Genomic DNA, 15,415 nt, shown 5'->3' with positions numbered 1-15,415 from the left:
AAACAAAATAATCAGTCTCACTGATTCGTAAAGCTCAGAACTGCTATCGCAGTTAAACAGTTCTTGCAGGTAAGTTCTCAGGTAGCAGGCTTCCAGGCAGGACACTGCCAAGTCCTTTCACAGCTTTTCATAGCTTTTTCTTGTTTACCATGCATAGACTCTACTACACTCCTCCACTCTCACCTACAACTTCCTGTCTACTTTAAACCACTTCCTTAGACAGGTGCGTTAACCCTTTCTGTTCCCTTAAAGGGACCACAGTCCAAACAGAGGGGAAATATAACGTCCTTCCAGGACCCAGCCACGGCGTCCTCTACAATATATACTGTATATATATATATATATATATATATAATCTAGTTTTTGTGTCTAGTTTTTGAATCCCCTAACCCCACTCAGGACTAAGGATGAGCTTGGGCGGGTTATTTGAATATACCATATTTATCGGCTTAATACACGCACCTTCATTTTAAGAGGAAAGTTTCAGGAAAAAAAACGTACATTTTAAATAAAGAACTGTCAAGCAAAATAAGGGTCAGTTCCCATCAATGCAGCCTAATCAGTGCCATAAATGCAGCCTCACCATTGCACGAATGCAGCCTCACCATTGCACGAATGCAGCCTCACCATTGCACAAATGTAGCCTCACCATTGCACAAATGTAGCCTCACCATTGCACAAATGTAGCCTCACCATTGCACAAATGTAGCCTCACCATTGCACAAATGTAGCCTCACCATTGCACAAATGCAGCCTCACCATTGCACAAATGCAGCTGTCAGGTCACCTGTGGCCAGGTGACAAGTGCACCCCGTAGGGGTCAGGGATGCACCACAGGGTGGTGAATCCTATGGCCGACTACTGCTAGCAGAGACGAAGCGTGAACCTAAGATCACCCAGGGCGCGGAGTCTAAGACCCAGTATTGTATTCACCAGAGCCTTTGATGGTAAGGATGGTCTTGGCCGCTACTGGGTCCAGGTCGCATCCCCGAGATCCCTCAAGTCACACTCCGCAGGGAGAAGGGGGAAGCAGCCAGCAGAACAAACAATGGTGATGGACAGGCCGAGGTCAGGGCAACAGGCAAACAAGGATAACCGTGGAACATGCAAATAGTCAGGGGCACAGGCAGACAGGGAAGTCGGGGACAAGCCAAAACGGTACACGGAAGATGATCGTAGCACTCTGCAACCAGGAACTAGCAATACACTGCAGACAGGAACTGAGCATTGGAACACTGTTGAACAGCACTGCAGACCTGTAGAGCAAAGGTTAATATAGGCTTCCTGGGATGGACTAGGGTGGAGCCATACAGGAAGAGGAAGTGATAAAAAGGGAAACCAGAACAGGATCTGCCTCTAAACAACACATGGAGATGAGGTAAGCGGACAGACTTGGTGCATATTCATGACAGCAGCCTCACCATTGCACAAATGCAGCCTCACCATTGCACGAATGCAGCCTCACCATTGCACGAATGCAGCCTCACCATTGCCATGAATGCAGCCTTACCATTGCCATCAGTGCAGCCTGATCGATGCCTCAGGGGGGACAGGGAGGGGGGCAGGACGAGTGCCAACAGATTACATACAGGAAAATCTCATGTTTTCTCAGTGACCTCTTTAATTCAAAGTTCAATGGTAGCACAGAGACGGGACTTCCTATTACAGAGGCCGCCGTGTAAACAGAAAATTCTCACTGTATGTATTCTGTCTGTATTCTGTCTGCATCATCCCGCCCCCCCTCCCTGTCCCACCGAGGCACATATGTGTACATAAATATGGGTATACAGGATATATCTTTTGTGGCCCTTGTGGCGCTCGGTGATTAGTTGGGGGGCTACAAAAGATATAGATATAGCCAAATTACCAGTTGGGCTTTTTGAAACCGGAATGCGAGCCGCAATCGGCCCACTGGCTGGACTTTGGACATGCCTGCTCAGAAGAATCATGATGGGAATTAAATAAATTGAAAAAAAGAAAAAAGAAAATTCCAATGGATTAACCCACTGACTGCATATAACTTTTCTAAGTCGAATTGACTGCTGTTCAAGATGGAATCAGTGATGTCTGGATTTTTAGACTAATAAAACTGACGGATTTTCCCAAAGGAATTTCGTTCAAGCTGTCTTGCATACACACTATCACACCAAATTCCAACCGTCAAGAATGCAGTGACGTACAACACTACGACGAGCCCAGAAACATGAAGTTCAATGCTTCCGAGCATGCGTCTACTTGATTCTGAGCATGCATGTTTTTTTCTCTGTCGGAGTTCCATACAGACGAACAGAATTTCCGACAGAAAATTTTTCCATTCCATTCCATTCATGACCATGCCCTTTTTTGCTATTTAGCACTGCACTACTTTATCTGGTAATTACGCAGGCATTCAACACTGTACCCAACTTACATTTATATAATTTGTTTTCCCATAAATAGAACTTTTGTTGGTTGTATTTGATCATTTTTTTCTTATTTTATTAGACCCACTGATCGATTTGTGCTGTAGAAAATGACAGTACAGCCGGGGCAGCGCCATGCACCCCCTACCCAAAAATTCTGGATCGTGTATGTATATGTGGTGCGGCACAGTAGCAGTAAAGCTACAGGAGGTGGTCCGGAACTGGTAAATATAGTTTTCCTCTCAGATAGGTAACCACTGACACCCAGGACCGTTTTTAAGGCAGGGCAAAAGTGGCAGCTGCCCTGGGCCTTATCATTGTTGTGGTGCCTAAAGCAGCTGCATCATACTTGCCAACTATCCCAGTTTAATTGACCTTATCCTTTAAAGTTTTAGTCCCATGCCGTGTCTAAATATCTTACATAGTAGGTGAGATTGAAAAAAAGACACAAGTCCAAGTCCAACCTATGTGTGTGATTACATCTCAGTGTAAAGTTCTGTTGCTGATGCCTAGCTCTGCCCTATTGCCATGTACAGATGACTCACCTGCAGACCCTGTTTTTTTTTTATAAATCTCTTTATTAATTTTTTAAGGAATTTTTTCCATACAAAAAATAAAACCATGCATATACATTTACATTTCCCATTTCAATTACATTCATCTGCTCTCTTCTAGAGCCTCCATACAGTTTTTAAATCATTCCTTTCACCTTATACAGTACACTCCTCTCTCTCCCCCTTTATTCAATGGTGTGGTTGACCTCCCCTTGAACCCTATTTATCCTGACGCTGTCATAGGATTGTCTATCCAATTCGCCCATTCTCTCTCATATTTCTCCCCATGTCCTCTATTCCGGTATGCCTCCCTATACAATGGCAGATTACTATTTACTACATTTTTCCAATGTGCTACCAAGGGAGCTTCTACCTTTTTCCAGTTTAACATTATCACTTTCCTTGCATAGAATAATAACAGGCCTACCTGTGTTCTCCTTCCCACCGAAACAATATTTTTCCCCACCAATCCTAGCAAACAGATCTCCATCTCGTGTTCCAAGATTACTGATGTCACTGTAGCAATCATTCCCAGAATCTCTCTCCAGAATACCACTATATTTGGGCATAACCAAAATATATGCATGAAATCTCCTGGAATATCTGCACATCTCCAACAGTTCTGAGGATTTGTCGATGAAATCTTATATAGCTTGTATGGTGTATAGTGGCTCCTATGTATAATTTTAAATTGCATCAATTTATCTCGAAGTGATACCAATATCTGCAATGGGAACCTCCATACTTCCTCACAATTCTCCAAATTTGGAACATCGCTCTTCCAATTTTCACTTAATTTCCTTATTAAATACATATAGAAATTTGAGGTTGTCTTTTTTCCACTTTTTACCATTTGCTCCAAGCCTGATTCCATTAGTGGCGGGGTCCCCTCCGGAAACTGAGCTAATAAGGCATGGATGAGCTGCCTGTACCTAAACGCATAGCTCTCTGGAATATTCCAAAGCTACCTCATTTCTACATATGAAAGAAACTTTTCCCCTGTAACACTTGTGACGATTTTTTCACCACATATCTAGTCCATGCTCCTGGATCCTGAATCGAATCCAGATGTAATTCAGGATTTCGCCACAGTGGGGTATTTGAGGATAAATACATTTTTAAATCTCCTTCTCTTCCCATAACCGCTTTCCATATTTTAACTGTTGTTCTCATTGCGGGGGTTAAATCTCGCCTTGTTTTGATCCCTCTATACAGCAGTCCCTGCAGTGCCTCTACTGATTGGACCGTTGCTGTTTCCAACATGGTAGCCGGGTCATACCCATCCAGGATTAACCATCTCCCCACCATCACTAATTGTGTAGCTGTATAATATTTATGAAAATCTGGGAAGGCCTACCCTCCCTGTGCCTCCGGTCTCATAAGTGTACTTAATTTGATTATAGCTGTTTTTTTCCCATATAAAATGTAGAGAGTATTCCATGTAGCTGTGTAAAAAAACTTTTTGGCACCCACTGTGGAGAATTCCTGAATATATACAAAAACTTAGGAAGGATTTTCATCTTTACCAAATTTACACGTCCCAAAAGCGACAAAGGCAACATCACCCATATCTTTAGTCTCTTCCCAAACTCCTGTAAAACAGAAAACCCACAAGACAAGCAAGCATACTATAAACACAGCAAACGACAAAGCCACCTAAACTAATTAACAAATATATACAAGAAATAAGAGCATATATAGCAAGTCAGGCAGGGATGTGAGACAAGGGGGAAACAGAGTCCAGGGAATTCGCATATCTAGCTAATTTGCATACTCGACGTGGAAATTGACGGAAGCGCCACCTAGCGGGCAAAAAAAAATTGCAGTTAAGATCCGACGGCGTAAGAGACTAACGCCTGTCGGATCTAATGGATATCTATGCGTAACTGATTCTAAGAATCAGTCGAATAGATACGATGGGCCAGATTAGGACTTGCGACAGCGTACATGGCACTGCGCCATCGTAAGTCCTTTGAGAATCTGGGCCTTAATGTTAATATCTTTGTCAATATTTTCAAATCTAGTCGAAAATTCTCAACCTGTCTAGATATTATTATACCCAGGTATTTATATTCTGTTACCCATTTCAATGGTGAATTTGGGGCAGCAGTTTCCTGTAGACATGTGCTATGTCCAAAAATTAGTTTTTTTCGTTTATGTTATATTCTTTTTTTTTTGGAAATTCGGGAAATTCCAAAAAAAATATTTTTTCGTTTTTGGTTTCATTCGTTTTTTTTATTTTTTCGGAAATTCGGGAAAACAGTTTTTTTTTTTTTTTTTTGTAAATTCGGGAAATTCCAAAATTCCGAATTTTCGGATTTCCTAAAAAGCAAAAAACGAATAAAACGGACAAAAACGAATAAAACAAAAATTTTTTTTCGGAATTTCAAAAAATTCTGAAATTTCACATTTTCGAATTTTAGATTTTCTAACATTAGACTTTTGAATGTTACAATTTCAAAATGTCACATTTTTTAATCTTAGAATTTCTTAAATTCCGAATTAAAAAAATTCAGGTTTATAATTTTTGAATTTTCGATTTTTTTAATTTTCTAATTTTTAAATTTTTTACAAAATTCCGAATTTTTAAATTTTCTAATTTTTCAATTTTCAAAATTTAGAAAATTCTAAATTTAGAAAATTCAAAGTTCGAAAATATGAAAAATTCTAAATTGAGAAATTCTAAATTTTCGGAAGTCCGAAAATACGGAAATAAAAAATTTGTTAATATGAGAATTCGGAATTAACGAATTTCCAAATTTTCGTTAAATAACTAATTAGAAACTAAACAAATTTCACATGTCTAGTTTCCTGTGCTCCTTGATCAATAGGGAACAATAGGGACTTACCCCAGTTTACTTTAAGCCCTGTAAATACTGAAAAAGTATTTAACAGTTCTAAAGCTCCCTCTAAAGATGGACCTGCATCTCTTAAAAACAACATGTCATCAGCATACAGGGCTACCCTGTCCTCCAGCCCCCCCACTCGAAGTCCCTGAATATTTGGTGTAGTCCTAAGAGCCTCTGCCACTGGCTCTATTGCTATTGACAATCTTCCTCCCAACTTAACTGCTGACATGGGTGTCCCATAAATTATTTGGATCCACTTGATAAATACTAACGGGAATCCCATCCTTCTGAGCATTTCCCACAGAAAAGGCCATTTGATTGTAACAAAGGCCTTCTCTATATCTAGAGAGACCACTGTGCTAGATCCCTCATGCATATGATGAGTAGGTATATTTGTATAAAGCCTACGTAGATTAATATCTGTTGTTCTCTGTGGCATGAATCCTGTCTGGTCTGAATCTATTATGTTTCTGAGCAGGGGTTGTACTCTTAGGCCCAGATTCACATAGATGGGCGCAAAATTGTGCGGGGGTAACGTATCTCATTTACGTTACGCCGCCGCAAGTTTTTCAGGCAAGTGCTTTATTCATAAAGTTGCGGCGGCGTAGCGTAAATCACCCGGTGGAATTCAAATTCGGCGGGTAGGGGGCGTGTATCATTTAAATGATGCGCGTCCCCGCGCCGAACGGACTGCGCATTCGCCGTCCGTTAAATCTCCCAGTGTGCATTGCTCTAAATGACGTCGCAAGGACGTCATTGGTTTCGACCTGAATGTAAATGATGTCCAGCCCCATTCACGGACGACTTACGCAAACGACGTAACTTTTTTAATTTGACGCGGGAACGACGGCCATACTTAACATTGGCTGCCCCTCATATAGCAACTTTACGCCGGGAAAAGCCAAACATAAACGTCGTAACTTTACTGCGGCGGCCACGCTTACGTTCGGGAATTCGCGTATCTAGCTAATTTGCATACTCGACGTGGAAATTGACGGAAGCGCCACCTAGCGGGCAAAAAAAATTGCAGTTAAGATTCGACGGCGTAAGAGACTAACGCCTGTCGGATCTAATGGATATCTATGCGTAACTGATTCTAATAATCAGTCGCATAGATACAACGGGCCAGATTAGGACTTGCGACGGCGTACATGGCGCTGCGCCATCGTAAGTCCTTTGAGAATCTGGGCCTTAATGTTAATATCTTTGTCAATATTTTCAAATCTATATTTAATAATGCTATTGGCCTATACGATGAGCATAACTTTGGGTCTTTTGTTTCCTTGTATATTAATGTTATATGTGCTTCTCTCCTTGATTCTGGAAGGGCCCCTTTCATTAACCCACTTGTAAATACTTCTGCCAATTTAGGGGCTTTTAATGATCCATATTTTTTAGAAAATTCGGCCGGAAATGTCATCCCAAAGCCCGACTTCAACCTGAGATCCAGCAGTATTTCCCTCAGACCAGAGCGGCTGCAAACCGGAATAGAGGGATTGAGTCACGTGGGGAGGTGATGTACGGAGATCCTAACGAGCGAGCAGTGAGAGACAGTATCACGGAAGCACGAGGAATGTCCTCCCCGGGAGCGGGTGGGGAGAGAGAGGGGGAGACGCTGACTGTCCAGAAAGAGCAGAAGCTGCCGAGCGCAGAGCTAAGAGAAGGGGGACAGGAGTCAGATATAGGAATGCTGAGAATGCTGCTTCAAACCCTTCCCACCCGTGCTGATATACAAGCATTACCCACACAGGCTGATATGGAGGCTTTAGTGACACGGATGGAGGAGTCGCACCGCACAGATCTGGAGACTGTACGGGAGGAAGTATAGCAACTGGCAGATAAGTTGATTCATGTTGAAGTATCTTGGGCAATGTTAGAGGAGCGTGTTAAAAGCCTAGAACGATCACAGAGGTCACAAATTTCTCAGCTCGATCTTATGCAGCTTAAAATTGAAGAAATTGAGGACCGCAGCAGACGTAAGAACTTGAGGTTCAGGGGGATACCTGAAGCAATTGAGAAAGAGGCAATATGCCACCAATTAGTCGACTCCCCCCTCCCCCAGCCTCTTGAATTTGAGAGGCTACATAGAGCCTTGGGTCCTCCATCAGTAAACCTGAATAGACCAAGAGACGTGATTTGCTGTTTTCATAATTTTACACATAAAGAGCTTATAAGCTGGAGGGCATGGGAAGCAGGAGAGATCATGTATGAAGGGTCCTGGATACAAATCCTGCCAAATCTTTCCCAGGCTACTCTACAGCGGAGAGCAATGTTGCGTCCGGTATTGGATAAGGTTAAGAAGGCAGGAGGGACTTATCGCTGGGGATATCCGATAGCGGTAATAATAAAGAAAAATACACAGACATTCTATTTACAACGTCCCCTAGAACTCCCTGAACTATTTAAATTTATGGTGATGGAGACAATGGAGGTGCCAAACTGGTTGCAGCACCTGCCAGGTTCAATAAGAAGAACAGTGAACCCCACAGGACTAAGGTGCCCAGTCTCCCCTAAGGATAGGGGGAGGGGGGCCCATTGGTGCCCCTTTGAGGAAGTAGATAGGGGACCGTGATATGAAGCAAGGGTAGAAAGGATGGACCCCCCCCCCTCCTTATATAAGTAGTCCCCCCTTTTTTTTTCCTCCTTATAGCAAGACTAATTCTCTGCCTCCCCATACACCCTAAAAGTTTCCCCTTACTTGCAATCTTCCTAGTAATGGATTAGGGTAAGCCTAAGGCATACTTCCCTCTTGGTAGCGTGGGTGCCCCGTCCCCCCAGGTTACTTTTTTTTCCTTTTCTCCCCCTTCCCCTCTCAGGGCCCCCCCATCTGACAAGAGCCCCTTGCAATGCACCCTTTTTTTTTTTGGAAATGGGTCACCCCCCCCTTTTTTTTTTACAAGATAAATTCCATCCTCCAGGGGGGACACACAGTAATGGACAACATTTTCACAATGGAATGCACATTTTATATGGATATAGTAATTGGGTGTATTTATCTATTTCTTGTTATGTATTTTTGCCTTTTTTTTTTTTTGGAGTGAGAAGGATATTATTAGGACAGAGGATAGCAGTGGCACGAAATAATCACTATAGCACTAAAGCATGAGGTTTTATTATTTATTTTATTTATAACCCACAATTTATTCTCACATTGTCAGGATATAACTTACCAAAGCCAAGATGCCAAGGGCGGCTCACCTTTGCGACCTGATGCGATCCGCCCTTTGGATTTTGGGACAGAGGTTAGGAGGCAACAGGAGGCACCGGGACCAGTGGCAGGAGGAGATCCAAGGTAAACCGGAAACTGGATCGCAGAAGCACACTGGAGACTGTAGCGGATGACACAGGAAACAGTCCAAAATAGCAGGTGCACACAGGGAACAAGACTGAAGGAAAAACCAGGAACAAGCCGGAGTCAGGGGCTGAAGCAAGCGGTGTATCCAAAAGTCCAAAGCCGAGGGTCAGGGATTACAGAGATCAGAGAGTCCAAGTTCAAGCCAGGGTCAAGATAAACAGAAGGCGATAATCCAGGAAACAGGCCAGGGGTCAGGTAACGCGATATCCAAAGAGTATTCAGCAGCAAGGTAATCCAAAAAGCTGTTTACGAACCAGCAATTTGCAAAGAGGAAGGGGCTGGCTTAAATAGGCCGCTCAGGCCACTGATTGGTCCAAAGTAGCACGAGTTCAGAACCAGGCTCCGACGGACAGCAAGAAGAGTAACACTGAGCAGTGGCTCAGAGGCAAAGACCTGGACCAGCAATGGGGAGGTCCTGGGTTCGATTCCACCCAGAGCCAACTGGGGAATGTGACCGTGAAAGGTTAGTGCCCTGACAGTGCCGCCCCCCTAGGGGCGGACTCCGGACGCCCAAACTGTCCATTAATTCTGGATGCTCCTGATGAAAGGCCCAGATCAAGCGGGGAGCGTGTAGATTCCTGGAAGGCTCCCAGGAATTATCCTCCGGAGGATATCCCTTCCAGTGGACCAAATACTGGAGCTGCCTCCCCCTCTTTCTGCAGCCCAAGATAGTTTCTACTTCGAATTCTTCTTGTCCTAGGATTTCAACTGGCGGAGGCGGTGGCTCCTCCCTTCCAGGATTTGGGTCTAGTGAAACTGGTTTAAGCAAAGGAGTATGAAAAACCGGATGAATCCTGTAAGATTTAGGTAGAGCTAACTCAAAAGCCGCGGCATTAATTTTTCGCTTGATCTTGAATGGACCAATATACTTGGGACCCAATTTACGTGAATGAATTGGTAATTTGATATTGACAGCTGATAGCCAGACTTCTTCTCCAAATTTAAAAGTCGGACATTCCCTTCTTCCCTTGTCAAAATTTTTTTTTACGTTTTCTTGGGCCTGCTGCATGCCTTCCTGAAGCTTTCGAAAATGTTGTTGAATAGAAATCAAATGTTCCTGAACTGCTGGTACTGATGATTCCGGGATGGAATCCGGAAGAAAAGATGGATGATAGCCGAAGTTGGCCCAGAATGGAGTTTGATTGGTAGAGGTATGTATTGAGTTATTATAGGCAAATTCTGCCGATGGTAATAAAGATACCCTGTTATTTTGAGATACCGAACAGAAACAGCAGAGATATTGCTCCAGGGTTTGGTTGGTCCTCTCTGTTTGACCGTTGGACTGCGGATGGTAAGCAGAGGATAAACACAATTTGATTTCCAATGATTTACAAAGCTCTTTCCAAAATTTTGAGGTAAATTGTACCCCTCTATCAGATACAATACTTTTGGGTACCCCATGCAATCTCACCACTTCCTTTAGAAAGATCTTAGCTGTATCTGCCGCGGAGGGTGTGCCGATCATGGGTAGAAAGTGCGCTAGCTTCGATAAGCGGTCAACAACAACTAGAATGGTGGTGAAACCCTCCGAAGGTGGTAGGTCTACAATAAAGTCCATAGAAATCCCTGACCAAGGACGTTCGGGAATGGGAAGAGGTTGTAATAAGCCCCAAGGCTTAGTGTTTGAACCTTTACAACGTTGGCAGCGAGAACAGGATGATACATATTTCTTAATATCTTGTCTTCATTTTGGCCACCAAAAAGAGCGACTAATTAACTCAAGTGTCTTCCGAATGCCAAAATGGCCTGCAAATTTATGGTCATGAAAAGTATTCAAAACTAATTGTCTGGTCTCTGCTGGTACAAAAATCTTACCCCTTGACCACAGTAAGTCATCCCGTTCTTCCAAGGAAAAGATGGCCGGATTAGGACATTGTTTTGAAGCAAGCTTGATGGAATTGAGCAAATCTGTTTGAGAGATCAAGAGAAAATTCTGAGGGGTTAATACAGTACTAGGTTCAATAGGCATAGAGTTATCTGTAAACATCCTGGACAGAGCGTCTGCTTTACCGTTCTTCGAACCAGGTCTGTAAGTTATATGAAAATTAAAACGTGTAAAGAAGAGGGCCCAAAGGGCCTGTCTAGGCCTGAGTCGCTTAGCAGATCGGAGATACTCCAAATTTTTATGGTCAGTAAAAATTAGAATGGGATGGAGTGCCCCTTCCAACAAATACCTCTACTCTTCTAATGCAAATTTAATGGCAAGGAGCTCTCGATCCCCCACATCATAGTTCCTCTCTGGAGGAGTCAATTTCCGAGATGCATATGCCACAGGATGGAGTAAGGCTTTAGGTCCTTGTCTTTGTGATAGAATAGCACCTGTGGCTGTTTCGGAGGCATCGACCTCCAGGGTGAAGGGTAAGGCCGGGTCTGGGTGTCGCAGAATAGGTGCGGAAGAAAAAACTGTCTTGTAAAGGCCTCTTGTGCTTTCTGTGACCAACGAAAAAGACACCCCTGATGGGTCAATTCAGTGATGGGAGCGACAATTGAAGAGAAACCAGGAATGAATATACGATAAAAATTGGCGAACCCAATGAATCGCTGGACACCCTTTTTATCAGTTGGAGGGGGCCAATCTTGGACTGCCTTTACTTTTTGTGGATCCATAGCTATTCCATTGGTTGAAATGATGAAACCGAGGAAGTGAACAGTGGTTTGTTCAAAAACACATTTTTCGGCCTTAAGATATAATTTATGTTCTCTGAGGACGGCTAAAACTTTTCTGACGTGGATTCGGTGTAACTCCAATGAACCTGAAAAAATGAGTATGTCGTCTAAATAAACAACCAAAAAATCATCCAGATATTGACGAAATATATCATTAACTAAATGCTGGAAGGTGGCAGGGGCGTTGCAGAGGCCAAAGGGCATCACTAAATACTCAAAATGACCAAATCTCGATCTGAAGGCCGTCTTCCACTCATCCCCCTTTCTAATTCGGATAAGATTATAGGCTCCCCGAAGGTCCAGTTTAGAAAAGACTCGGGCCGAGCGGAAACGTTGGAAAAGCTCTGGGATGAGGGGTAGTGGATATCTGTTTTTATAGTGATCTTGTTTAACTCTCTGTAATCGATGCAGGGTCGAAGTGAGCCATCCTTTTTCCCAACAAAGAAGATTCCGGTGCCAGCTGGAGAAGAAGATGGGCGAATACATTTTTTATCAAGATTTTCATCAATATATGTTTTTAGAGCTACTAGCTCGGTCTCCGACAAGGGGAAGATGCGACCAAAGGGAATTTTAGAACCAGGCAGAAGGTCAATAGGGCAGTCATATGGTCTGTGTGGGGGAAGGTGGTCGGCCTGTTGTTTGTCAAAAACGTCCTTGAAATCAAGATAAACTGAAGGAACGTGAAGCAGATCGTCTGGTGCAAAAGCAATGGTAGAACAGCTTTAACAGGATGAAGGCAGTGTTGATTGCAGTAGGAAGAAAAAACTTCACCTCTTTCTTACCCCAGTCAATACATGGCTGATGAACCTGCAACCACGGAAGTCCCAGAATGATGGGGAACATAGGTGATGGTATGAGGTCCAAACAGAGGAATTCTCGATGACTGGTGTCAGAAGAAGCAAGAATTGGAATAGTCTCTCTGGTGACTAAACCGGAACGTGGAAGTGAGCCGTGTATCTGTAAATGGGAGTCCTTGAGGCGATGTGGGACATGTAATTTCTGAGTAATAGCAGAGTCCAGGAAGCAGCTACATGCCCCAGAGTCAATTATGGCTGGGAGCCGGGTTACTCCTGTTGGTAGCTGTAATGACAGAAAAAGAATAACATGAGTCTGTGGCAGGTTAGAAATATGACAACTGAAGGTAGGCGGTAGGTTGGACTTACAAGGTCTCACTGGACAGGAGCGAAGAAAATGGCCCGATTCGCCACAGTACAGGCACAAATTAGATTGACGTCTTCGTTGTCTTTCTTCAGGGGTCAGAGGTGACCGAACTAGCCCGAGCTGCATGGGCTCAGGGTCAGGAAGAGAGGGTGCAGATGGAGCCGGAGGAGGTGCAGGGGCCACAGAGGATCTTGCAGGCGTCCAGTTGGAACGAGACGTTTGGAAACGCTCTGTCCGTCGTTCCCGCAAGCGCCTGTCCAGCTGCGTAGCGTATTGGATCAGGGCTTCCAAAGAAGTAGGAGGGTCAACTCGGGCCAACTCGTCCTTGAGGGACTCCGATAGACCTTGACGAAATTGGTATCTTAAAGCCACCTCGTTCCACCCTGTGTCTGCTGACCATTTACGAAATTCGGCGATATAATCTTCCACGGGTCTTCTTCCTTGGCTTAAGTTGTGGAGCGTGGCTTCTGCAGTAGATGAACGTAGTGGGTCATCATATAACTTAGACATCTGTTCAAAAAAAGAGTCCATAGTGTCCAGTAGGGTGCTTCTTTGCTCCATTAGGCTATGAGCCCATGATTGAGGTTCGTCAGCAAGAAGCGAAATCACAAATCCAACTTTAACATCTTCAGAGCAAAAAGTTCTGGGTTGAAGTGATAAATAGAGTAGACAGGCGTTTTTAAAAGCTCGGAATTTTTTGCGGTCGCCAGAAAAGCGCTCCGGTGTAGGAACTCGTTGTTCAGGATGATTCGCAGCCGCAATTGGTGCTGTAGACGACTGGGAGGTGGACGCTGCGGCTGAAGGAGAAGCCGAAGGTCCCGGTGTGACCAGTTATTTGAGACGGCCATCCAACTGCAGGTATCCTTCTTGCAACTTTTGAACAGCGTCCGTTAGTACAGAAACCTGTTGACACAAGGCTTCAAAGGGTGAGCGTGCCCTGTCGGCTTCGGACATCTTGGCTGGTTCGTAATGTCAGGATATAACTTACCGAAGCCAAGATGCCAAGGGCGGCTCACCTTTGCGACCTGATGCGATCCGCCCTCTGGATTTTGGGACAGAGGTTAGGAGGCAACAGGAGGCACCGGGACCAGTGGCAGGAGGAGATCCAAGGTAAACCGGAAACTGGATCGCAGAAGCACACTGGAGACTGTAGCGGATGACACAGGAAACAGTCCAAAATAGCAGGTGCACACAGGGAACAAGACTGAAGGAAAAACCAGGAACAAGCCGGAGTCAGGGGCTGAAGCAAGCGGTGTATCCAAAAGTCCAAAGTCGAGGGTCAGGGATTACAGAGATCAGAGAGTCCAAGTTCAAGCCGGGGTCAAGGTAAACAGAAGGCGATAATCCAGGAAACAGGCCAGGGGTCAGGTAACGAGATATCCAAAGAGTATTCAGCAGCAAGGTAATCCAAAAAGCTGTTTACGAACCAGCAATTTGCAAAGAGGAAGGGGCTGGCTTAAATAGGCCGCTCAGGCCACTGATTGGTCCAAAGTAGCACGAGTTCAGAACCAGGCTCCGACGGACAGCAAGAAGAATAACACTGAGCAGTGGCTCAGAGGCAAAGACATGGACCAGCAATGGAGAGGTCCTGGGTTCCATTCCACCCAGAGCCAACTGGGGAATGTGACTGTGAAAGGTTAGTGCCCTGACACACATTTAAGTAGCACATTTAAGATTTTTTTTTTTTGGAAGACTAAAGTAGTCTTTCGAATATATAAGGGCTAGAATACGGGGGGGACTGGGAGGGGGGATAGGAGGTGAGAGGAGATGGGGGTGGGGGACAGGGAGACACTGGAGGCAGATGGGGGGAGTGGGGAAGTGAGGGAGGGGAGGGGCTAATAAGGGGAATAGTGGTGTCCAGCTAAAGGTCTTCTAGAAATGAAGGTAAAGAGACCATTAGAAATAAACAGCTTAAAGGTGTGGCTTAAATACATAGAACTGCACAGAATAAGGAGGTAGAAGACCTGGATACGCAGAAAGAAGATATATAGGGGAAGGGGAGAGGAGAGGTGAGAGGATAATGAGATACAAATGTAATACTCTTGCTGGAGGGGGGGATGGGGGATATACGGGTGTAGGGGGAAGGGGAGGGGGAAGGGGAGGGGGGAGAGAAGAGAAGAGGGGAGATGGAAAGAGAAAGGAAAAGGGGGTAAAAAGGAGAAATGTACATTCACGTTTCTATATGTACATGTGTATTTCTGCTATCTTGGAGAAAATAAGCTAAAAAATTACTTGGAGAATAATGAGAACAGATGACAAATGGAAGGATAAGAAGGTCATGAAGTAGCAAATTTGTAAGGTAGAAGGTAGATGAAGGGAATGACTATAGGGAAATAAAAATAGTCGGAGGGAGGAGGGAGGTGAGCAGGCTGGGGCTTTTCATAGCCTAATTGGACCAGCCCCTAAAATAGGTTAGCGCCCTCCGGA

The sequence above is a fragment of the Rana temporaria genome, chromosome 8 (genome assembly GCF_905171775.1).
Source record: "Rana temporaria chromosome 8, aRanTem1.1, whole genome shotgun sequence".
Classification (NCBI taxonomy): Eukaryota; Metazoa; Chordata; class Amphibia; order Anura; family Ranidae; genus Rana; species Rana temporaria.
Note: the sequence above shows the minus strand (reverse complement) of the source record.